Source organism: Alosa sapidissima, chromosome 10 (genome assembly GCF_018492685.1).
Source record: "Alosa sapidissima isolate fAloSap1 chromosome 10, fAloSap1.pri, whole genome shotgun sequence".
Lineage (NCBI taxonomy): Eukaryota > Metazoa > Chordata > Actinopteri > Clupeiformes > Clupeidae > Alosa > Alosa sapidissima.
In genome coordinates, this window is record NC_055966.1 from 35,375,409 (window position 1) to 35,402,177 (window position 26,769).

General features: G+C 42.5%; 1 protein-coding gene and 1 long non-coding RNA gene across 5 annotated transcripts in view; one reads left to right on the forward strand and one right to left on the reverse strand.

The window, feature by feature from the left end:
* LOC121721166 overlaps positions 1-26,769 on the forward strand; it is a 67,012-nt gene that overhangs the window by 30,290 nt on the left and 9,953 nt on the right. For 2 of the 4 annotated variants that reach the window (XM_042107868.1, XM_042107869.1), the window contains exon 4: positions 2,061-2,157. The exons of 1 other annotated variant lie outside the window; for it this stretch is intronic. The gene's annotated coding sequence lies outside the window, so the exon portion shown is untranslated. Of the gene's footprint in view, positions 1-2,060; positions 2,158-4,235; positions 4,390-26,769 lie in introns of those variants that run through there. One more of the 4 variants, XR_006034758.1, reaches the window with a different exon arrangement.
* Positions 41-20,276, reverse strand: LOC121721169. Its single transcript, XR_006034759.1, has 4 exons — positions 20,199-20,276; positions 12,428-12,431; positions 5,021-5,028; positions 41-52 (listed from the first exon to the last, which is right to left on the reverse strand). It is a non-coding gene; the product is annotated as an uncharacterized LOC121721169 (long non-coding RNA).

Genomic DNA, 26,769 nt, shown 5'->3' on the forward strand with positions numbered 1-26,769 from the left:
GGCAAAGTATGATTCATTGCTACTGTTTTCCATCATAACAGCAACATAACATCTATAAACATCTCATAAGGACAATGAGTCAGACCTCAGCTATAAATTTAAGAGAGATAGAGGGTGGGGGCAGAACACCTAGGGCATCAGCAGGGGGTGGCAGGTAGAGATACCAGCCATCGCTCCGCCACCAAGAGATGTACTGGGGTTAAAGGAGCGAAACATCAGTCACTGGTGGTCCCCAGCTGATGACCCGTTCCTGCCCATAGGTGTATAGGGGAACACACTTGCATAGAGTGCACTGGTGGAGGTGCGTCAGGCAGCAATGCCCAGCAGGTATACCAACAGCCTGTATCTTCAAAGTAAATCTTTACACTTACCCCCACTATTTTGAGTTTTTGCTCGAAATTGCACACCGCCTACTAACAATGGCCCTGTTTCCACATATGTTTATATGTTTATTTTCAATAATGACAGGTATATGTGATAACAATGTGTAGTGGGCAGTGGAATAACTATTGGTTTCCGTTTGTGGTGACTGCTGACTGAGATTAGGGATGAGATTAAATAGATCCTGGAATTTAGCCTGGTCTGGAGCAGGCTAGCTCCACAGAATAAATCGCCATGGTTACTTATACCATAACATATCCTGCTGCCACCGGATCACGGATGTGCAACCGGATCACGGATGAATTGAGCCAGGATAACAAAGATATCCCGGCTTAATCCCTTAGTTTTGTGCAATAGGCCCCTGGTCTCAAATGAAAGGTAACACTTTGATGTTTCTTGTAGACTGTTTGGAATGTATGTCAGGGGTTCTGATATAGAATGACTACACAAAATATGGAATGATGACACAAGTCTCTATTTTTGCATTTTCTTTGTTAGTTCAATGGGTGTGTATAATATAGACTATACATCTGCACAACTAATATTGGATAAAACAACATGAATGTTCTATTTCTAGGGATTCCTGTGAATATTTCAATACCCAATATGCTGCTACTTATTGCTAAGGGACATACACTGCAGCTAGAAAGTAGGGAGGCACCAAAGGGGGGGGGGGGGGGGGGGGGCATTTGTGATCAATTTGAATTGAGACACAGCAAGATTAATCTGACAATGTAAAGCACTATACAGATTGTACAAAATGTTGTCATGTATGGATTCCCAAGAGTTCAAGCTTTCAAATGGTGTATAAAATTACTATGCTACATAGCAATATGGTGCATACAATTGATTTAGAATGTTGTGGGGAGGTGGGGGGGCACTGCAATTTGTCCCGCCTGCGGGACACCCTCAGTGTTAAGACTGCTGCACCCCTTTAAAAATGTCTTCTTTTTAAAGTGCAGTTTTTCTATGGAGTTAGCTGATGGTGATGGCAATAGCAGAAGCTTTGAGTTCAGTAAACAATTTTTGTTTTGATATGAACATGTGTTTTGGTCCACTGACCAGCTGAATGATCCAATCATAATTCACCATTAGTGTCTTGGCAGAGATTGACATATTTTCATTGAAAATGTTCAGGTTTATTTTGGAGTTCATGATACCATGCCCCCTAACGAGGTTCCCTTTGGAGTAAAAATAACCCCACAATATCACAGACCCCCCCCCCCCCCCCAATAATTATCAGGGTTCTTTTCAGTATAGTCATTCTTCTAGAGCACAATTTATATTTCATCTAACAGACCAAAATTCCAGACAAAGTCACTGTAGTATCCAGTAGCTCCCGAAATTGACATGCATACATTGTAATGACAGGACAATCTATTAGCACTGAGGTCACTTATGACAATATTTGCTGAGGGCATTGTGGAGAAACTGGTTTGGTCATACAACACTTATTGACATCATATACAATTTTACTCCACCCATCTTGTGATTCCAAATGTGAACCAAACTTACCCATGCAAATCCTCAGAGTTGACGATCAGCAGGTGAGGTCAGGTGGCAATCAGGTAAGATGGTCCCTAACTATAAATTTTACTTAAGTAAAGTACAAATACGTGGAAAATTTACTTAAGTACAGTAACGAAGTATTTGTACTTCGTTACATTCCACCACTGCAGTTGTCACACTGCAATCTTCAGTATGGACACAGAAATAAGCCTGTTTCTGGTCTCATGGAACGTCTGTGGATTTAAACAAATGCCAAAGATCGACAAGGTACTGCAACAGCTTGACATTCTCAACACATCTATAGCCTTCCTGCAGGAGACACATATTGGACCAAAAGATAAAATACCAGAAATAAAATGGGAAACCTACTTCACAATATATCACCCTAAGTCGAGGGGAGTTGCAATACTGATAAAGGATAGTTTACCATTTAAATACATATGCCATGATGAGGATTGTGATGGAGGTTACATTGTATTATTCTGTCAGATCCATAATCATACGTACACACTAGTGAATGTATATACGCACAAGGATGATACAAAGATGTTGGACAGATTGGCACAGTACCTCCAAGGGACAGTGAGTGGTACATTAGTGATTGGGGGGATTTCAATGCAGTGCTGGACCCTGCCTGGGACAGAAACAAACTACCAACCAAGAGATCTAGTTCTGATGGACGTCTTTCACATTTTATTTCCTCTCTGAATCTCAGTGACGTTTGGTCTACTAAACATCCAACAGCAACAGGTTACACATATAAGCAGATGGACAGTTCAAGAAAGACAGTTCAAGAATCAAGAATAGACAACTTCTTCATGCAGCGAAAAGATATGAGCTCTTTTAAGAGCATTGAGGTCCAGAAGAGGAATATCTCAGATCATCAACCACTGGCTTTAGAGCTCCTTTTGCAGCACAGAGACAGCCCTGAACCTTTGTTAGGCAAGATAGGGAAAGTGTCAGAAATGTTAGAAAAGTATAGAAAGATTCCAAAAAATGTTAGCGAAAGGATGAAAATCAGCGGATCTGAGATAGTGATGGCCATAAATAGTCTTAGTGTCAAGTGCAATGGAACTGATAATGAATCTATGATTGAAAAGTACAAAAATAATTACCTCCAAAAGACAGAGGAGTTGAAAATGTTGTACAACCAGTTGCTGAGAATGAGAACAATCCCAGACCGTTTAAAGTGCAGGTGTATTCAGACTACCAGTTCCTCAGCTGATCACTTGGTATTTGCCACAGTGCTTGAAAAACGTGTGCAAGCTCAACTGTCCAAAAAATATAATAGGCTTAAAAGAAGTCAAGTAGATACATCCAGGATTTTAATTTCTCAAGTCAAACTAACTGCAGGCAAAATAAAAATACATTTTTTAGACAAAATACTGACAGTAGATTGTTGCAGAGATGTAAGTATCATTTCAAAGCTACTGTCTGATGATGATTCAAAGGTCTATAAACTACTGATGGAGAACTGTCCTCTAAAACAAACTGTGGTAAGTCTGGCCCTAACATATCTTGCTGACCAGATGATGGAAAAGGGGGCTGACTGGGTGATCACTAGTGAAAACAGATTAACTCTTCATGTCGGAAATGTACAATCTGGATACAAAAGTCTGAATAAGATAAGAAATCATGATTTCACATGCACATCAGGCCTTGAACTCATTTGGTTAGATAGTGAAGAAAAAGAGGAAGTGGACGAGGCTGAGGAAAGTGAAGCAGAGGCAGAAGAGGAAGGTAGAGAGGAAGGAGAACTTTCCTCTTCAGATTCGACTAGATCAGATGAGGAGGGTGGAGAGGAAGGTGAAAGTGAAGAGGGAGGTGTAGTGGAGATGAAGAAAAAGAGGAGGAAGGTGGAGCGGGGGAGCGGGGGAGCGGGACTTATCTCGCCCTTCCTCTTTACATTAGATTAGATTTGATTCAACTTTATTGTCATTGTGCAGAGTACAAGTACAAAGACAACGAAATGCAGTTTGTGTGTCTCTTCCTCCTCTTACAGTATTCACCCTGCTATCCCTCTCCACCTCCCTATTTTCCATTTTCCTCTTCCTTTTCCTGTTAAAGGAAGCTGAAGAGAAAGCATTTATTATGCTCTGACTCGGCAGGTTACTTGGTACACGGCGCATGCTCTGCTGCGACGACACACAGTCAGTCAATGTTCCATGGCGGCGTCACGTCTCTGTCTACTGTCGGTTTGTTTGTACCAGTGTGTCTAGTGTTTGTCTTGAGAAGTTCTGGCCGAAAAGGGGGACAGAGGACGCAGTGGCATGCCTTCTCCACTCCCTCCTTCACCACCTCCAGACTCCCCATAACTTTGCCTCAGTTCTGTTTGTTGACTTCAGCTCCGCATTCAATACAATCCAGCGCCATCAACTCATCAAGAACTACAGCACCTGAATGTCACCCCTCTCCTCATCCACTGGATAAACAACTTTCTCAGCAACAGGCCACAGACAGTGAAAATAGGGACTACAACATCATCAACCATCATCACCAACACTGGTGTAACGATCAGACTTTTAAATTCTAACTATTACCATTAAACACGGGTACAAATTGAATTGGCTCTAGATAAATAATAATGCTTTTCACTGACATCGGAGTAGACACCACACATACAGTTAACAGGTAGACTTTATGTGAGCAGAAATACGCTTGAAAACAAACAAACACTTATTCCCACACAGTTCGTATCGCAAACAACGCAACCAAAATGTCCACGCAGCCTACGCACTTCATGCGCTCTCACAGTCCATCCAAACGAAAATTAACAAAGACTCCAAGAGACTCCGACATAAATCCACCGCAAAGAAGAAAACAGTCTGAATAATCCACGTCCAGTGCAACCCATGTAATCCACAAAGAAAACGTTCAATCCGACGAGGCTTTCGGATAGATGCAAAACAAAAAATAGGATCCTTCTTACCGGATCCCAGCGACTCGCCAACGGCGATCTGCAAGCTCAGTCCTGTCTCTCCGGTATGTCTGTGGTTCCGACCTAGAACCACCTTTCGTTGGGATATATTATTTTCACCCAAAGTTTGTCCAGGTCTCACGTAGACTCCCTGGGTAGGCCTACTGTCCAAAGAGAAGAAAAAAAAAAACCCTGGCCCTCGCGCACCTCCACGTTTTAAACTTGAATCATGTCAGCTGACGCTTGACAGGTCGCTTGCGTCATCTGACAGTTACCATCAGCTGATCCGAGCTAAGACGTACAACATAATTCAAAGGGCGTTCACGATAGGGCTACAGACTTACATAACATGGAAAAATATAACGGAGAACACTTTTATGTTGGTTATTATTTCATAACACAGACTTAAGAAAAGTGAATCCTAAAATTATGTGGCAGTGCTACACTGGAACCCCCCAAGGTTGCGTACTCAGTCCCTTCCTGTACACACTTGACACAAATGACTGCCAGAGTTCACTACCCAACACCACTTACTACAAATATGCAGATGACACAGCCATAGTAGGACTACTTACAGACAACAGTTCCATCACAGCCTACCACCAGTCAATCACAGATTTTGCACTGTAGTGCTCTGATAACTACAGTACCTCCAACTCAACATTGACAAGACAAAAGAACTGGTCATTCATGCATCAAAATCACCCCCTGGACTCACTCACATCACCATCCATGGCCAACCAGTTGCACAGGTCAGCACTTTCAAATATCTTGGTCTCACCATTGACAATAAGCTTAACTTCAATGAACATGTCACCATTACACAGAAACGTGCACAACAAAGACTGTATGCAATACGTAAACTAAGATCACTGTATGTTGCCCCCCATCTCCTTCTGCTACTCTACAAAAGCATCATCCAACCCCTTTTACTCTACTGCTCCCCCTGTTTCTTCACCATACTAAATGTCACCAGCAAGTCATTAAAATCTCACACTTAGCATCCAAGATAATACAGCTTCCCACCCCCAGCCTCACTGATGCAAATGACACAGCCACCACACGCCTTGCACGCACCATAGTAAGCAGCCCTGACCATCTGTTTATTAAATGAGTTACTGTTGCATATATACATGATGCATATTGTAGTTGTCTTTTTAAGGTAATCTATTCCACTGTGTTTTATTTTCCTAAATGAGCAGCTTGATCTCGAATGATGATGCTGGACCCTTACTTAGTTAAAAGAATTGTGTAAAATACTGAAATTATAGATGGTTACTACAATCTCGGTGTAAGTATATTAATTAAATATTATATTAATTATAATATTATAATTAAATGTATCTTGTTTTTTTCTCCAGTTTTTTATTTTTATTTGTAACTTCACAAATATATACACACGTGCACACACAAGTAGTTTGCCATTTTACAGTGACACAAGAATTTTTACATCTATTCAAATGTTGCATTTAAAACCTCATCCCTGCAGCTGTGCATGAGCTGGATCAGATCAGTCCATCTTGTTGGCTCATAGCTAGACTGCAGGGAAATATTCACAAATATATTTTGCATCTCTTTTGACAAAGCCAACTTAACTAGTTTGTGTTATTCATTGATTATTTAATTTCATTCTACTTTTCTTGATTTTGCACTGTTCTGTTATCCGAAGTCTTCTTCTTATTACAGTGCATGAAAATGCACTGTACTGTTCTTCCAAGGCAACAACATCAACAACAACTTCTTATTATTATTCCACTTACCACTTTTTCCGTACGCAATTTCTCTTGAACAGTTTAACTTAGAAACTTCGTTCAAACTTTGTAACGTAGGTCTTCAAACGGACCAAGCTGCTATGTCTTTTCAACTTTGAAACTTTTATACTTTTAAAACTATTAAAGAAAAACTTTTTAAAAATCCCCATAGACTTAACATTGCCGATTGTGACATCATAATACGGCCGTTAAGCAATTAGAATCCTATGGCAGGTGTTCAGGCCACCTGCAGCCTCAGGCTTTAAAGGGGAACTTGGCAACTATTTTAACGTAATAAACCCGTTTAGAAATCATTTGGATGGTTAAATGACCTGTTCCGGTGAAAATGGTGACTTCCCGCTGCCCCTTAGCGTCCCCAGGCGGAAAACCAACCTTGCAACATTGCGACTACCGTCCCAGAAAGAGAAGTGAGAAACAAGAAACTCGTTTTAAATCGTGTTTCTTACCTTGTAACATCCACATTGTCTGCCAAACTTATGCTAACCGTTTTGCTAGATTGTAAACAAATCCATGTGCTTTATCGTTACCTTTTTCCACAGTTTGAAATAGCATAATGCACAATTTCTCCAGTAGAGGGGGAAATCCTGCCAAGTTTCCCTTTAAGCATACAATCTGGGTCAATTAAGACTACACATCCTATTCAACTGTTTCCTCTGCCCAAAACTGTTTCAAAATAAAAGTCCTCACTACAATAATCCACTGTTAAACAATGTAACCCATTAAACTACTGAACTTTTTACATTCAACTTTTAACCCTTTAGGCGCCAGAGGTTTTTTTCCGAAACGATCAATTTTGACATCTTCATTTCAAAAGGCTATATCTTAAAAGTGATAAGAGATAGAGACTTTCTGTAAATTAGAGAAATATTAAGGATGACCCAAAGTTTATGTAGAGATTAAATGTTTATATCTAATTTGCATATTATGACGTCATATGGTGGCGGCCATCTTGGATTATAGAATTTTCATGAAAAGTCGCATGTTTGAATGATAAAATGCACCACTTCTTTCCCCCCAAAATGTCCCTCACCTTCTGTATGCTATATTGCACAATACTGAATGCTCAGGTAAATAGTAAATAGTGAACAAACTGTGTAAATCATTACTAATAAATGGCAGAAACAAACCAAATGCATGTAGCGGTAGACTGGCCTTTTGCTGTAGAGATTTTCCATTTACTACATACAGTAGGCACTCTGATTCCATGTATGGGGCACATATATATTATTCAGATGACACACAAACACAAGTAGACAAGACCTGTTTAGTTCAAAAGCTCATTTGCCACGGCAAGGCACAGATCAGGAGTGAGATGACGAGACAAGACGAGACAATGTTAGTATTTTTTTTCTTTTTGTTGATTTTTTTTGTTTTTTTTCTTAGCTGACAAAGACACACACATCACAAGGACATGAACACACAAAAAGGAACACATAGTGTACTGTATGTCCTAAATGATCAGGGAAGTAGATAGCAAATCAACAGTGTAAATCATTACTAAATGGCTGACATTTTTTTTTTATGTAGCAGGCCTTTTGCTGTAGAGATAATGATAATGAATATCCCTATCCATACAGGGCCGGCATTCCCATCATCTTGTGATAGACTATGCATGACCTAATGTGTGTGTGTGTGTGTGTGTGTGTGGGAGAGGGAGAGGGAGAGAGCGTGTCACCACCTCCACCATGCGAGCAGCATGGCCAGATCTGCCTCGCGCGCGCCGAGTGGAGAGAATTTGCGCAGCTTGGACTAGGCCTACTGTCATTCTCATTGCGACTCCCCACACTGCCACTACGTCCCCCCCTAACTGTCCTATGAGCACTTCGACCTCGTCTAACATACCCAGTGGCATTAGACAAAGGCTCCACCACGTTACTGTCGCCGCGATTGTGGAGAGGCACACGTTCATAAGACAGAAGCTAGCGCTATGGACATTATGCTACCTCCATTATGCTACCTCCAGCCTCGTTCGCCACACCACTAACACCCTGCTAACTTCCCGATGAACACTCCGAACCCGTGAAACATTATTCCCACCAGTGACATTGGGCAAACGATTCAACGTTTGTGCTTGGTGTAAGCTAAACTATGGAGTAAACTCTCACTTTGTCCAGCTGCATCATTGCAAGGCAGGGACGCATCTGAAGCCTCACTAAACGAATCACCGTCATTTTCTGAAGGCAGATATTCCCCTTCAGAATCAGGGTCCGCGAATAGAAGACCCAACACTTCATTTCAGGTAAACTTTTTTGATGCCATTAGACGATAATCTAATGCAAATACTCGCTGACGTTGACAATATCGCTCTGACAAAGTGGCTCACACGCACACTAGCTCCGGTATTTCACGCACTGATTCAATGCGCTGTAGCTAGAAAGTTTTGTTTAAAGCGTGCCCTTTTTTCGACTCGGGGATGACGTATGACATGTCTGCCATCTAGTGGAGTGGAAGTCGAACAAAATATGACACCCTATTTGACTAAATCAGCCGTTTTATTCAGTACCGCATCTTGTCGACAATAGTCGACTGTGGCGCCTAGAGGGTTAAACGGTCTACTTTTAAACTATCATTAAACTATCTATCTATTAAACTACCTGTCTATCAACAACTTTTAAACTATCTACATTCAACTTTTAAACTTTTAAACTATATACATTCACTAGCTGTCTATCAACAACTTTTAACTTGTCATCAACTACGTCAACACTTTTCATCAACTATGACTCCTACCCACTGTAGCTAGTTAGCATGGTTAACAAAGTTAGCATGTTAACATTGCTAGCATTGTTAGCATTTTTAGTAAAACTGCTAAAAATGATTAGCTAGGTTAGCTAAGTCACATGGTTAGCATAGTTAGTGTGTTAGTATTGTTAGCATGCTAGTTAGCATAGTTGGCATAACAACTAAAAATGATTAGCTAGGTTAGCTAAGTCACATGGTTAGCATAGTTAGCATGTTAACATTATTAGCATGCTAGTTAACATAGTTAGCATAACTATTAAAAATGATAAGCTTGGTTAGCTAAGTCACATGGTTAACATAGTTAGCATGTTGGCATTGCTAGCATAGTTAACATGTTTAGCAAAACTGCTAGAAAATGTTAGTTAAGTTAGCTAAGTAGCATGGTTACTAGACTGCTGAGATCAACGAACCGGACAGAACCGGACAGTAAGTAACTGCTGTGTGCTCGTCTTCACTGAGACTTGGTTAAATGACAACATTCCGGACTCTGCTGTACAACTGGAGCAGCTAGCATGCTATCGAGCAGACAGGGCCATTGTAAAGGGAGGTAAATCACGAGGAGGAGGAATCTGTGTTTACATCCGTGACGAATGGTGCCGGGACACTGTAGTAGTATGCAAACACTGCTCACCACTGGCAGAGTTTATGATCATAAAGTGCCGTCCTTTTTACCTGCCAAGGGAAATTACTGCGATTCTGCTAGTCGCAGTATACATCCCGCCTACCAACATCAACAGCGATAAGAACGCGGCGATAAGAACGCGGTGAACTGTACCAGGCTGTCAGTGAACAACAGACGGCACACCCAGACGGTTTCACCATCTTCACTGGAGATTTTAACCATGCTGATCTCAAAACTGTACTTCCAAAGCTACACCAGCATGTTGATTTTCCAACAAGAGGAGATAACATCCTGGACCTGGTCTACACTACACACAAAGGAGCATACAAAGCCACCCCCCTCCCCCACATTGGACTTTCAGACCATATCACTGTTATGCTAATGCCCGCATACAGACAAAGGGTAAAAGCGAACAAACCGGTTCGTAAGCAGGTAAAAGTGTGGCCTGAGGGAGCCTCCGATGCTCTTCAAGACTGCTTTGACACAACAGACTGGGAAATGTTTAAGCAGGCAGCCACTTACAACAACCGGACAGACATAGAGGAGTATACAGACACTGTAACCTCTTACATCACCAAGTGCATCGATGATGTGACCCACACAAAAGACATCATCACTCGGGCTAACTGGAAGCCATGGCTGACAGGGGATGTCCTCAGGCTGCTGAGGGCCAGAGACAAAGCCTACAGAGCTGGGGATGAAGCTGGCATGAAAACAGCGAGAGCCAACCTGTCCCGTGGCATCAAGGAAGCAAAAAAGGAATACACTCACAAGATAACCACCCACTTCAAAGACAGCAGGAACGCACAAAGCCTATGGCAGGGCATTCAGGCCCTCACGGACTACAAGCCCGCGCCACAGAGCTGTGAGAGCAACATCCCTCTGCTCAACAACCTGAACCGCTTCTTTGCTCGCTTTGAAGCACAAAACAGCACCTGCCCACCCATCCCCCTCTACATGAGCAGCCCCTGTGCCTCTCTGCCGACAGCGTGAAGAGGACACTTGCTGCTATCAACACCCGTAAGGCAACAGGTCCAGACAACATCCCAGGTCGTGCGCTGAAGGACTGCGCAGGGGAGCTTAAGGATGTCTTCACAGACATCTTTAACACTTCCCTGAAGCAAGCCATCGTCCCATCATGTTTCAAAGCTGCCACCATCATACCTGTGCCGAAGAAAACTCCTCCATCCTGCTTCAATGACTACCGCCCTGTGGCACTGACACCCATCATCATGAAGTGCTTTGAGCGGCTTGTCATGTCACATATCAAAGCCATTCTCCCCCCCACCCTGGACCCCTTCCAGTTTGCATACCGAGCCAAGCGGTCTACAGAGGATGCAATCTGCTCTGCCCTCCACCCAGCCCTCACCCACCTGGAAAAAAGAGACTCATATGTGAGATTGCTGTTTATAGACTTCAGTTCTGCATTCAACACCATAATACCACAACAACTCATCTGCAAACTTGACAAACTGGGACTCAGTACCTACCTCTGCAACTGGCTACTGGACTTCCTCTGTCAGAGGCCCCAAGTAGTACGTGTTGGCAACAATACCTCAAGCAGCATCACACTGAGCACAGGGGCCCCCCAAGGCTGCGTGCTCAGTCCGCTGCTCTTCACCCTGCTGACGCATGACTGCACTGCAACCTACAGCAACAATCACATAGTGAAATTTGCTGACGACACAACTCTGGTGGGTCTCATCACCAAGGGCGACGAGACTCAATACAGGTTGGAGGTCGACCATCTGACCACGTGGTGCAGGGACAACAACCTCCTGCTGAACGTCAGCAAGACCAAAGAGATTGTTGTTGACTTCCGGAGAGGTCACACCCAACACCTGCCACTGACCATCGACGGTGCTGTGGTGGAGAGAGCGAGCAGCACCAAATTCCTGGGGGTGCACATCAGTGAAGACCTCTCCTGGACCACCAACACTGCATCACTGGCGAAGAGAGCTCAGCGCCGCCTGTACTTCCTGCGGAAACTCAGGCGAGCAAGTGCTCCACCAGCCATCATGACCACATTCTACCGAGGCACCATTGAGAGCATCCTCTCCAGCTGTATCGCTGTGTGGGGCAGAAGCTGCACTGAATACAACAGGAAAGCCCTGCAGCGCATAGTGAACACAGCTGGAAGGATCATTGGTGCTTCACTCCCCTCCCTGAAGGACATTTACACCACCCACCTCACCCGCAAGGCGACCAAAATTGTGAGTGATGCAAGTCACCCCGCTCACAATCTGTTTGATCTACTGCCCTCTGGGAAGAGGTACAGAAGCCTGCGCTCCCGCACTACCAGACTCACCAACAGCTTCATACACCAAGCTGTAAGGATGCTGAACTCTCTCCCTCCTCTCCCCCCTCCACCCTCAGCTACATAACATCCTGGACATTGGACCCACAATGGCCGCCTGCACTACTCCACTTGCACACTTGCACACTTGCACACTTTACAACTTGGTGTTGTTGTCCTGAAAACACAACACTTCTGCTGCTCTTACATAACTTGCACCACTATGCCACTTTCTTTATTACTTAGGTCAAACAGAACTACCCAAGCCTTTTATTGGCCTGACTTTGCACTAGTATTTTATTGACTGTCTATGCACAATTTCAACCAAATTTTGCTGCTCTTATTTTTTCATTATTATATGTGCCCTCTTATTTACTTATTTACTTACTTTTTTGTTTACTTGAATGTTATGTTTGTCTGTGGACTTAAATTGGAAAAATATGTCTTGTCTTCACCGTGGGATAGTGAGAAACGTAATTTCGATCTCTTTGTATGTCTGGAACATGTGAAGAAATTGACAATAAAGCTGACTTTGACTTTGACTTTGATGGTTAACATAGTTAGCATTGCTAACATAGTTAGCATGTTTAGCAAAACTGCTAGAAAACGTTGGCTAAGTTAGCTAAGTAGCATTGTTAGCATGTTAGCATTGCTAGCACTGCTATACAACATTAGCTAAGTAGCATGGTTAGCAGAATTAAAAATCTTAGCATAACTGCTAGCAAACATTAGAGCCATTCCAACTTTCAGTTATCATCAAATATCTACCTATACACAGCCATTAAACTATTTGAATATCAACATTCATTAAACTGCTAGAAAACGTTAGCTAAGTAGCATGGTTAGCAGGTTAGCATTGCTAGCACTGCTATAAAACATTAGCTAAGTAGCATGGTTAGAATAGTTATAAATCTTAGCATAACTACTAGCAAACATTAGAGCCATTCCAACTTTCAGTTATCATCAAATATCTACCTATACACAGCCATTAAACTATTTGAATATCAACATTCATTAAACTTCCAGTCTGTCAACAACTTTTAAACTATTTACCTTCAACTTTTAAATGGTCTACTTTTAAACTATCATTAAACTATCTATTAAACTAGCTGCCTATCAACAACTTTTAAACTATCTACATTCAGCTTTTAAACAGTCTACTTTTAAACTATCAACTTTTATTAAGCTATGCAACCACCATGTCTATCCTAGCATCACTGAGTAACCATCTCTGTATTATCTGTTTTAACTATACATGATATTTTACATCACAACTTTTAGCATTTTCATGCACTGGTAATTCCTTGGAATTGCATTTCTATTATTCTTCCCACCAAATTTCTGCGTCTAATTCAGCTTTCACCGTTTAACGTAGAAACTTCGTTCAAACTTTGTAATGTAGGTCTTGAAAAGGACACTTGAGGAATGTATTTTTTACTTTTGTAAACTTTATACTTTTTGAGATATTAACAAAAAACAAGCTTATTTTCCCCATAGACTTTGCATTAGCACTATGACATCACAATGGACTAATTAACTTGATTTGCACCTGTATCAACTTCCAGCTGCTCAACTAGGACCCATCAAAGGGCCAGTTAAACTGATTGCACCTGTATCAACTGCTTTCTGCTTAACTAGGCCAACTCTCTCTGTGTCTCTCCATTCTACAAGGATATAAGGCTCAGTCCATCCAACTTTCTCTCCATTCATCCTCTTCAAACCATTCACTCATCCACCCATTAAACTATCCATCAACATCCATTAAACAATCTGCCTATCAACATCCATTACACTATCTACATTGAACTTTTAAACTATATACTCTGTCTCAGGCTTTAAGCATACAATCTGGCTCTCTTAAGACTACTATTTCCTCTGCCCACAACTGTTTCAAAATAAATGTCCTCACTACAATAATTCACTATTAAATAATTTAACTATTTAAACTACTCAACTATTTAACTGTTTTTAACAGCCATTTCAACTGTCAGTTGTTATCAACTATGACTCCTGCCAACTGTTTCCAAATAAAAGTTTGTTTGGCCTTTTATGTTAATATACAGTATGTTTATATTTTCATGCACTGGTAATTTCCTCGAAATTACATTTTCTAGTTATTATTATTATTTATAAAGTTTTGTTTTGTTGTATTGTTTCTACCTTATGAGCCCTAGTTTGGCAGGGAAATGGCTGGCACACTCAAAGCAATTACTATAGGTGTGATAAACATTTTAATCTTGACATAAACATTTTATTCTTGACATTTTAATAGGGAATAAACTGCTTTTTCTGTTGTTCCAAACAATTAAAATCGTTCAAACATAATTAGCTTGTCAGGACTCTTTTCAAAGGCAATGTTGCCAATATGATTTTGAGTATGTAAAATCGACTCCATATAACTATTTATTTTGGACTAGAACATAACATGTCCAAACCTTTATTTTACCTCAGCTTAAATGTTTAAAGGAAAACTTCACTTGTTGGTGTGTAGTAGGCTATTGTGAAAGAAATCTAGTCTTAGGCTACTATAAAAGCATACTTAGGTTGTCTTAGGTAACTATATCCAATATTAATTAGATCAAAATTGTATCTTTTGTTTGTCTTTTTAAACATATAATTATTATTGGAACAAACTGTAAACTGTTTGGTAAAGTCTGTGAATCTAGCCTGGTAAGCAGTCCCTCCCAAATTTGCCAAAGGTTCGTAGGTATTGCCAGGCTACTGTGAATCCAGAACTCCAACAGAACTGAACATGTGAATGGAAGCCTGATAAACTGAGCACTGGATCAGAGTGGGGAGAAAGTGGACATAAATTCATACTGAATATTCTCCCCACTATACTGTATATGTGTCTAGAGGTATATACCTTATGCCAGTTTAAGTGAAAGGAGTCACAAATGCTAAAGGTTTAGTTAAAGTGCCGTTTGCCACAGAAGAGGTGATCCAGAAGCCCCTTTCAGACATACAGTACACTGGAATCCAGACATGATCCAGATGCCACATGGGTGGGCTGTACGTATGAACACAAATCACATTAAATAGAAGTATAAGGTTCTATCCATGTTCTGAGATATTGAGCTTCAAAGTCTTAGAATTCCATACAGTTATACTGATAAGCGAACAAACCTCTTTAGATATGTCCAAAAATGCATACCACTACAAGAAACACTTCACCTCACCTTTTTAAGGTGTCACAGAATAAGAATATGTAAAAAAAATCAATTTTAACAAAAATGTCAGATAGAACCTTATAATTCTAAGGGGACGAAATGTCTAAATTATTTTACCTAGACATCACCTGGGTCTTACCTTACGTATGTGGGTGAACATCTGAACACAAAAGGGTAAGACGCAGGTAAATTCACACATTTGCTGTGTGAAGCTAATGGTGTCCACTTGGTTTAACTGTAGTTTATAAGGTTATGACTTCGTCATTATCAAGTTCATCCATTAAAAACATCACCAAGGAACTTGAGAGGCTGAGAGCTAGTATTGCCTTTTTCCAAAAGACACACATTGGGCCAAAAGGCAATGACATCCTGAGACATATCAAAGGCTAGGACTCCTTCTGTACAGTGCATCATTCTGATAAGGAAACATGTAGCTTATTCTTTTCTATACCATGATGACAAAACAGTCCTTCGAAGGCTGACACAGTATCTACAGGAGAACGCTAAGGGCATTTTAGTGATCGGTGCGGATTTCAACACCATTTTGCACTATGACTTTGACAGAAAATACCCAACTGGTAATCAAGAACCTCTAAGTCCTTTCCTGTATGGAAGAATATTAGACTCAAATGTTTTGTGTGTGTGTGTAATGTTTTGAAACTGTAGAAATGATTTTAACTGTAAAAATGATCTGTACAAGTAATTGTTGATATTAAAAATATACCCTACACTTACAAATATATTCTATGGGTACGGATCGGTTTTACAGCTACAAATCATACAAATATTTTAAAATTACAAAAATATTCTACAACTACAAATCAATATTCTACGCACAAAAAGTTTTCCTAGAGTTACAAATCTTTTCTGCAGGTGCACAGACTTTTGCACCACCTTAGGGATTCCTGGAGGAGTTTGTCTCCTCGCTGCATCTAGGGATGCGTGGGGTCAGTCGAATCCAATCGGAAGAGTTTACCATTTTTATGGGGAGGCTTACTCAAGGTCAAACACAAAAACAGAGCCATCCTGAAAACATCACCAAAGAAAGTAGTCACCCAGAGGAAAATGCCTCCAAAGAGGCACCTAATTACGAATGTTTGTATTTGAGCCTGTGGAAAAAAGGAGGACATATTAAACTCATGCAATCCTTTTTTGAACGTATTACGTGGTATGGTCGCTACATAGACGATGTTCTTTTGATTTTCAATGGGTCTGAAAGTCAACTGTTGGACTTTCATACTTATGTTAATGGAATTAATCCCAATATTAAATTGTCATTAGACTACTCACTTGATAAAGTCAACTGCTTGGACCATCTATTAGAGGGCCAGCTACACACTACTCTTTTCAGGAAAAGCACCTCCCGTAATACCATCCTTAGAGCAGACTCGTTTCACCCCCCGCACCTTATACGGAATATCCCTTGCGGCCAATTCCAATGTTTGAGACGCATCTGTGACAAAGACAATGATTTCAATGAACAGGCTGAGTCAATGGCTAGGAGGTTTTCGGATAGGGCGTATAGGCCAGAAGTTATTTCCCAAGCTAACAGTAAAGCGCAGGCACTTCAACGTAACGTTCTACTTGACCAGGAAATTTGTGGTTTGAAGGCATGTGTGTGCGTGTGTGTAATCAAAAATAACCTGGTATTAGGCAACTTATTGAACTTCCCTAGGGCATCAGCAAGTGCCTAATGATAGTCCGGCTAAAACTGGATAGCAACCGGATGGCCACTGTCGTGAGTGCATATGCTCCCACTCTGGACTCACACAATGACATCAAAGAAGCCTTCTATGCCAGCCTAGATAACATCTCGTCAGCCATCCCAAAATAAGAAAAAATCATCCTCTCGGGGACTTTAATGCTAACCTGACTCTCGCCAGATGTATTTCGTTCCACCTAGCTCCACTCATCCATCTGGGATCGATCCATTGGAGAGGTGTTTCAGAAGGCTGGGCCTTATCTAAAATCCTTGCATATGATTGGATAAGCCACTTGTCCGTCATCTATTGGCATGCTACTTCAGTCACTCACATCGAAGCCAACCCGTGACACTGAGAACAGTCTCACAGTCGCTTCTACGCTACGTCACATCTATGAAACTCCCGCCCTGCGTCCTGATTGGCTCTACCTTAAAATCTGGTACCGAAATCACTCTCAACGGAAGCAATCCCAGATGGATGTGCGTGGAGCTAGGCGGAATGAAATTCATCTTGCGAGAGTCAGGTTACTTTAATGTCAGAGTAGGTCGGAAATATACAACATGGAGTGGCACCATTGGAAAAGAGGTGGTAGGGAATATCAACTTTAACGGTGTTCTACTCCTGACCAAGTGTGCAGAACACAATCTCATTGTCACCAACACGCTTTTCAGGCAAAAAACATTAAACACATCCTGGATGCCCCCCCGATCCAGGCATTGGCATCTGATCGACTATGTTATTATCCGAGACAGGGACAGGTGTGATGTACATCTCACAAGAGTAATGACCACTTCAGATGCATGCTGGACAGACCATAGTATAAGTATAAGTATATATACTCTTTTGATCCTGTGAGGGAAATTTGGTCTCTGCATTTATCGCAATCCGTGAATTAGTGAAACACACTCAGCACACAGTGAACACACAATAAGGTGAAGCACACACTAATCCCGGCGCAGTGAGCTGCCTGCAGTAACAGCGGCGCTCGGGGAGCAGTGAGGGGTTAGGTGCCTTGCTCAAGGGCACTTCAGCCGTTCTACTGGTCGGGGTTCGATCCGGCAACCCTCCGGTTACAAGTCCGAAGCGCTAACCAGTAGGCCACAGCTGCCCCGCACATTGAGACTATCGTCTTATCCGATCAACCATCAGCCATCAGGCTCATGCCCAAAAGGAAAGAAAATGCCACCCAACCATAAACATTAGGAATCTTGAAATACCTGGCACCCAGGAACTCCTCCAAGCTGTACTATTTGCGTACACTACTGTATATGCACACACACACCACTTTTTGCCCATCCAGTTCCACTCGCTCTCCGGTAACTGTAGTGATGCGCCATCTTTGTTTCTTCCCTTTGGGTCTGGCTACCAGCGTGCCGGGTAAGAGGCCGGGGCGCACAAGCCAGATGGTGGAGCCAGTATCGATCAAGGCGCGACACCGAGTCCAGTCTAGCATGCAGTCCACATAGAGTCCTCTTGTTTGGCCGAGCAGGCCCAGCCGTATGCAGTCCATAGCCAGGGAGGTAGTGAAACTTGAAGGTGGCATCCCTCCTGCCGTGCCACCTCCCTCTAGTTTGACTGGGGCGCGAGCATGAGGGGTGCCGGGGCTCTTTGTGTTGTGGTGGCTGTGCTGTGGTCTGACGCGTCGTCTCCAACTCCTCCCCGTCTTCCTCCATCGATGTCTGGCGTACGCAATGCCTCGACTCCGTTGTGCGGAAGATGTTTTCTGCCCGTTCGGCCTCTGCGAGCGCCGCGGACAGCAAGCTGTGGGTGCTCAGGCGAAGGTGTTCTCTCAGCCGCTCCAGGTGGATGCCTCACGAACGCTTCCAGTGCCATCTCTTCATGTAGACTCTGGCTGTATGTTGGGTAGCCCCGCAGGGCATACAGCTGCAGGTCAGCCGCGAACTTGCCCAGTCTCTCGCCCTTGTGTCGCCGTCTGGAAGCGAGTTGTTCTCGGGCATCGCTGATGAAGATTCTCTGGCTGAATCGTCGTTGCAGAGCGGCTTCGATTGCGGTCCAGCTCGCTTGCTCCGCTGGCGGCAGGTCTTCTAATACTTGTAGCGCGTCCCCCTCCAGAGCCAACATTACATTACATTACATTACATTACATTTGGCTGACGCTTTTTTAACCAAAGCGACTAACAACATGGTAAACAGTAAGTTTTAGAACAATTCTCACAATTTTAGGACAGTTTAAAAAAAACACATTAGAGTACAGTAAGAATAAGTGCGTCGGTGAGTGCTGTATTTTAACAGTTACTTGTCAGTTTAACGGCTGGTGAGTGCTAGGATCAGTAAGACTTGTTGTAAGTGTTGCTATGAGAGTAGATGTTCTCTAAAGAGCTGGGTCTTCAGGAGTTTTTTGAAAGTGGAAAAGGATGTCCCTGCCCTTGTAGGAACTCGTACCAACGCCACCTGTACGCCCGTTCTCTCCGCCGACCAGCCATTCAGCTCGGCTGCCAGCCGGACCTGCACCAGGTATGTCGCCAGCGGCCTCTCGCCATTGTAGCAACTTTACGCTGGGGCGACATTCTGCCGCCGTCGTACCGGGGACCGGCCGGTTTCCATCGCTCCCGAGTGGAGCAGGTTCAAGTGGCGGGATGCTGCCATCAGCCCGGTTCATCTCCTCCTGTGGCCAGGGGCGGGCTTCTTCGTCGCGGTCACGCTGCAGGCTGGCTCTGTCTGCTGGGCCCAGCAGGTGGCCATGGGCGAGCGCACTGTCGAAGAGCCGTCTTGGAGGGAAACTCATCATCACCGGGGCATTGGTTGCAGCTTTCTCCTCCTGTCTAGTAGGGGTCGACATCCCACTTCTGACACCAGTGTAACAGACCACGATGTTGGGCGGTTCCGGCCCTTATGCCCCAGTAATACACATCTGCCCTAGGCTGTGCTGGCAGCACACACTGGTTGACCCTGGTACCAGCACTCTAGCAACTAGCACACAGCCACAACTGTCAAAACAATGCATTAATATAACCAACATTGCAAGTAATGAAAGACCAACATTTATGAATGCATTGCACGGCATTATGGGAGCTCAAAGTCCTGAACCAGCTAGGCTCGGTTCATTACAGTATGTATCTTTTGACTGTTATCTCATTCTTTTCTGACCATAGCCTACTAACAGGAGCTAAGTGAGTTAGCCACAACGCGTTCGCTAACGCGATAGTTTTCTAATGGAAAATATACCTGAAAGATAACCTGTGTATGATGCATCCTAAACACCGGGCTGGGACATTTCTGTTTGCTAAATAGATTTTTCTGCTGTTGATTCGCTCACAGTCCTTGGTGGCCCTGTCAGTGCTTTGTAAAATGTTGCATTAAGGCCACAAAAAGTCTCAAAAAGCTAACGTTCATTCCCAAACACCCACTAGACTACTTCAATCCTCTATTTTCAAAGGTGTTTCAAGTTAGGAAGAGCATGGCTCAAAGTAAAGTAACTTGGGCTGAGACGACGTAATTGACTACATAAATTCGTCAAAGTGAAATTTGTGTCAACTCGCCGCAATGTAGATTTATTAACGCACCCCTGATGATCTATACTTTATCTCCATTTAAACCAAATATTTTAGAGCACAATTTGAGAGATGTATCCAGGGCAGGGCTGTAGGTAGGCTACACATATTTGTTGCATGTGCTACAAAAATCATTCTGTGCGATGGATGATTTACCAACGTTACACCGGTCTGATACATTTTTGCCTGGCTACATGCGCCTGTTTGTTTGAAATCTGTGCGTAGGGTGTGAGAGGGGAATCAATGTGCTTTGATTCTAGCTTGGTAGTTGTGGTCTATGGTATTAAAAAGCATGTGTGTGTGAAGTATCCAAACAATGATAACACTTTCATTATGGCTGCTTTAGGCACAGACCTTCAGCTACTGTACAGTGGGTCCCATTTAGAAGTGGCCACTTCATTCGCGCTTTCCGTGATTTACGCAGGACATGCTAGAATTTTCGCCAAGAGGTGGCAGCTTAAGTCCGCTTGATACTGTAAGCCATTGGTTCCCAAAGGAGATTTTATTTGGGTCGCCAGCATAGCCTAGTGACAATTTATGTTGTGTAATAGGCCTAGCTTATACCTTATGTAGCTTAGGAAAGCTAACAACTTTCTATTAGGATCTAGTTTGTTAACAATCACGGTTTTTTCATAACTCCCTCTATGCATTTTTGCATTTAGAATAGCTCTGAAACTGGGGGGGGCAAACACGTCGCAGAGGGGACGACAGAGCGTGGATATCTCAATCGCAAAATTAAACAATATTTCTATCGGGCGCCTACCATGGGTGAACCCAGCCTGATCTGCCGGCGATTTCTTTTTCGATTTCTTAAAAGATTGAGCTTGGTCTGGTGAAAGCCAGACTAACCATGGACCTCGCAGTTACAAAATGCACGGGAACATGAATCAGCCTATTTGCACGAGCAATAATGGACAACAGCTCTTCAACTTGGCCCGTTAAAATGTGTATGAGCAGTCTAGCGACGCATTTCATGAAGTCCCTTTTGGACATATCAGTTATTTGCACCACTGGTTAGATGTAAAACTGCATTTCGTTTTAGACTACTGGTACTTAAATTGTGCATCGACAATAAAGTTGAATATCATATGAACTAAAGATGACTAAAATCTTGCATAGCCTACTGTATGTAGAAGTAGAAACATTCACAAACATCCATGGCATGACCTCTCTTCTTGATAGCTGTTGATAGGGAACTGACAGGGATTGTTTTGTTTATAAATAAATAAATAAATAAATAAATAAATAAAAATAAAACATTATGCTGATACCTTCTGCTTTTCCCAAATACAATGTAGCCTTTCATCAGTCTAGTTGCAATGGATGAACTGTGATGAACTGCCCTACTTGTGATTGTTTAGAGATTTTAAAGGTTTTATAACAATTCTACACATCTAGTGCTACAAATCTATTCGCCAAACAAGCATACACAAAAGTTTCAAGAGTGGGGGATGGAGTAGAAGATGGAGACACGGATGTACCGGACTGAGCGGCAGTCATATTCTCTAGTTCTAGTTTAGAAATTAATTAGTTTAGAAATGAATTTCACAAAATCCAAGACCAAGAACAGACAGACTATGTAACTGGACATAGAGGCCAAAAAGATTGAGAATTCTACCAGAAATGTTAATGAAGAGAGTGAATGGCTGTAAGCTGAGGCAAGCCTGGCAATAACGAAGGCTGCCAACGAGGGCCCGACGGTAATTGTAATTGCGATTTACAAAAGATTCACTGAACAAAAATGCTACGTGAAATTTTTGCTAAAAATGTGGAGAATGGTTTACACCAATCACTATTAAAGTGTGGTCTTATTATAGCCCGACTAAACCCATGTAGAAAGACTATAGCCTAAAGCGTCCAGCGTATGATTTCAATAATGTGTGTGCGTGCGTGTGTGTCATAACAGTCTGCATAATCTTTGCAGCCCACCTTACTGTGTATCTCTGTAAACATTGTTGCAATGCCTCGTCATATTTGCCTCGTTTTAACGGCTAAGACAATGCTGAAGAGAAAGTCATCATTCTCAAAATAACCTATGGCTACTGTAAGTTTTGTTTTCAAATGTTTTTATGCATATCTGGTAGAGATGCACCAATATGGAATTTTAAGGCCGATAACGATATCCGATATTTATTGGTTTGTTGTGGCCGATACCGATACGATAACCGATAATATTACTCTTGAAAAAAAATTGTGAAAAGTGATTTGGGGAAAGCATTTAACCCTTAAAGGAGTACGGAATGTTGGGAAATGAACGTTCTAAAGAATATCTGGGTTCATTGAATTCAACATAGAATTTTAGAACCTTCAATTGTTGCGGAACTTAGAATGTTCAAAAACCTACACCTTTAAGGGTTAATAAGCATAATTTTATTGCAGTAATTTTACCTACCACCAAATGATGGACAGAACTCATAATAGGCTAGTCCTCAATAGTACGGCAGTCAACAACATAACAGTAGCCCAGCCCTACAGTATGTGTGGCTCCTTTAAGTGAACCTGACGTCAGTGAATTGCGAGTGAGTGGCTAGAGAGTTTGAATCGTTTTCATTTAGGACTAAACGCTCATAAACGGCTCAGCTTGGAATAAGCTACAGTATAGCGACTAAATCAGAGTTTGTGAGGGAAACTTACGTTTACCCTCCAGCGCACTGTTAACACAGCTAAGAGGATCATTGGAGCACCACTCCCCTCCCTGCAGGACATTTACACCACCCGCCTCACCCGCAAAGCACTAATGATTGTCAAGGATACAACCCACCCTGCACACGAACTGTTCAGCCTCCTGCCCTCTGGAAAGCGGTACAGGAGCCTCCGCTCCCGCACCACCAGACTGGCAAGTAGCTTCATCCACCAAGCAATCAGGATGCTGAACACTCTACCCACTCTCCCATCACTGACAGCCCCCCCCACCCACCAGCCAACCAGGAACCTAGGAAACTAGGATCCTGTCTACCAACCCCCCCCCCCCCCCCCCCCAACACCGCCATGTGGAACTGCACTGTGACTGCGCAGCCAAACGTGTTGCTGCTTCACATCAAGCCTGATATACTTGAATTACTGCATATCAATGTAAATATACAGGTCACACAAGCACAAGTTTAAACTTCATGTAACTGTTAAGACTATAGAAATATACAACACAACTACCTCTATTTTTTTTTTTTAATATATGTCCTATATTTCTATTTTGATACATACATGTTCTATATTTCAGTCTTGCACTTTAATTTAATGTTTATTGTCTATGGCTATGTCCATAGTATGTCTATGTCTGTATTTAAAGCATGTCTATGTCTGCATGGGAAAGTAAGAAACGAAATTTCAATTCTTTGTATGACCAGTGCATGTAAAGAAATTGACAATAAAAGCCGACTTGACTTGACTTGACTTGACTTTAGTTTCAACTGCGGGTAACTGAATAAAGCTGCAACTCCTCAGACTGTATCTTATGTTCGTCTACTCTGTTGCGCACATCCTGCTGCAGCAGAAATGAAAGGAGTTAGCCCCGAAGGTTTTAATAACTTATTATGATGACCTGTCTGGAACTGAAGGACGAATGGTTAGCCATGTCCTTGATTGCCTAGCCTTTCTGCCCCCCCCCCCCCCCCCCCCAACACACACACTTACATCATCACTGTCATCACTTCACATACATACAGCACACTGCTTGCTACAGTAAGCCTCCTCTACATACTTGCTGCACACTGCCCCCCCCCCCCCCCTACATACACAGCACATTGTCTTCAGGATCTTCTCCAACACACATCCTCTACATACTTACAGCACACTGCCCCCACCTACACACTACACACACACACACACAGTCACTGCTCCACTCCCCTCCCGCCCACACACACATCTTCACTGTCATCACTCACATACATCATACATACAGTACTCTGCTTGCAATAGTAAGTCCCTGCCCCCCCCCCCCCCCCACATACACAGCACATTATTTCATCAGGAAGCTTCTCCAACACACATCCCCAACATACTTACAGCACACTGCCCCCCCCCCCAAATACACAGCACATTGTCTCATGAGGAAGCTTCCCCAACACACATATTGCACACTGCCCTCTCCCCACATACACAGCACACTATCCCATCTCCCCTGTCATCCCCCCAACACACACACCAAGACCCCTGGCAGTTGGGTTAGCCCCTTGAGCCGTGGATCTGCCCAAGGTTTCTTCCTTGGTAAGGGAGTTTTTCCTTGCCCCTGTTGCTCTTGGGTGCTCCTTGTTGGTGCCCCCCACCCAATCCCAATCCTCCCCCACCTTTCTTATGCAGCCCTTGCCACTTAATCTACTAAACCCCTCTTCTACTGCACTCTTTACCCCCCCCCCCCCCCATTAATGCACAAATAGGCTGACACCAGACATAATTTCACTGCATTTCTTACTTCCAGTAACTATATGCATGTGACAATAAACTTCCTTGTATCCTTGTATCTTGTAGAACTAGGCCTACTAGTTTCCCACTAGTTTGTTTATTTGTTTCCCCGACCAGCGCGGTAAAGTGCAAACACACCAGCACAAGACGGCTCTAGATAGGCCTGAGCTCCGCTCTTAAGGTTAAATGGCGGATCGTTCACGAGAGGATTTTGAGATGCACAGATTCCCAAATGAACGCATATCCACAGATTTCGTTAGAGTGGTGAAATACATTCACACCGCTGACATTATATTGAAGAAAAAGTATAGCCAACCAAGTTTAAGTAGCTCGGTGTAGCCAGACGAACCTTACGTAGGCCTAAAATATCGGCGCAAATTATCGGCCAGAATTCTGTTATCAGACCAATAATAATATTTTCATTTTTTCACTTATCGGCTAATAATATATCGACCGCCGATATATCGTGCATCCCTGATATATGGATAACAGGTTAGGAATGTTTAGGAGACAGACTATCATAAATCCTCAAATTATGGCCAAGGTGTTTTATTTACTTAGGCTGCACAAAGCACTGGCCTTTATTTGGGGCAGGCTTGTATTTGAGGCAGGCCTTTATTTGTTACGTGTGTTTTATTGTGAGACATGCGTTTCGTTTGGAGCAGCATACCGGCAAGCTATAAAAAGCAGAAGATGTTCAGTTTGGTTTGGGATTTAATTTACTTAATTTAAAATAACTGTTTGATTATATTGCTAAATGTTGGGACTGATGGGCACTGAAATCAGGAGGGTATTTGATGGTTCACTAGTTTCATGTAGTTGAAAGAGTGTCAGGATTTCCACCCGCTGTTTATTGCGAAACAAATAATGGAATGGAATGGAAACCTTATTGTGCAAGCCTATGGTAGCCTAAATTGAGTTTTTTTATTTTTATTATGCTTTTTCATATGTTAAGTCGTATGTTAACACCAACACCATCTTGAATTTCCCCTTGACTTGAATTTCCCCTTGAGGATCAATAAAGTATCTATCTATCTATCTACCAAAACCCCAATATTACGAATATAGACACTCTAACACACCTTATGTGCAATTTTGGGAACTCTATAGATAGATAGATAGATAGATAGATAGATATATACTTTATTATCCCCTTGGGGAAATTTGTCTTGGACTTCTCAGAAGTTCTGACCCAATACAGACACACAGACATAGACATAAAAGGCTAATAACAGACAGTATAATTAAGTAAATAAAGTAATAAAAACAAATAAAACCTCTTGCTGAACCTGATGACTGAGGGCGCTTATTTGCGGTGTTTGTTAAGGAGTGTTATTGATATGGGGATAAAGGAGTTTCTGAATCTATTCAGTCTGCAGTGGGGGACTCTGAAACGCCTGCCTGATGGCAGCAACTCATATTGTGCATGCAGGACATGAGAGGGATCAGAAAGAATTCTGTCTGCTTGCTTTAACACACATTGATCGAAAATAGACTGAGGGTTGTTATACCGCTTCAGACCAATGACTTTCATGGCTGTGTGGACTAGATAGTTCAACTTTAATTTTAATGCAACAGAAAGGTTCCCAAACCAAGTGGTTATGCCATATCTAATAATGCTTTCCAAAACTGCCTGATAGAACAATATCATAATTTTTTGGTCAACTCCATACAAACGCAACCGCCGCAGGAAGTGGACTCTTTGATGCAGGCGGGAACATAACAAGTCAACGTGAGTGTTCCATGT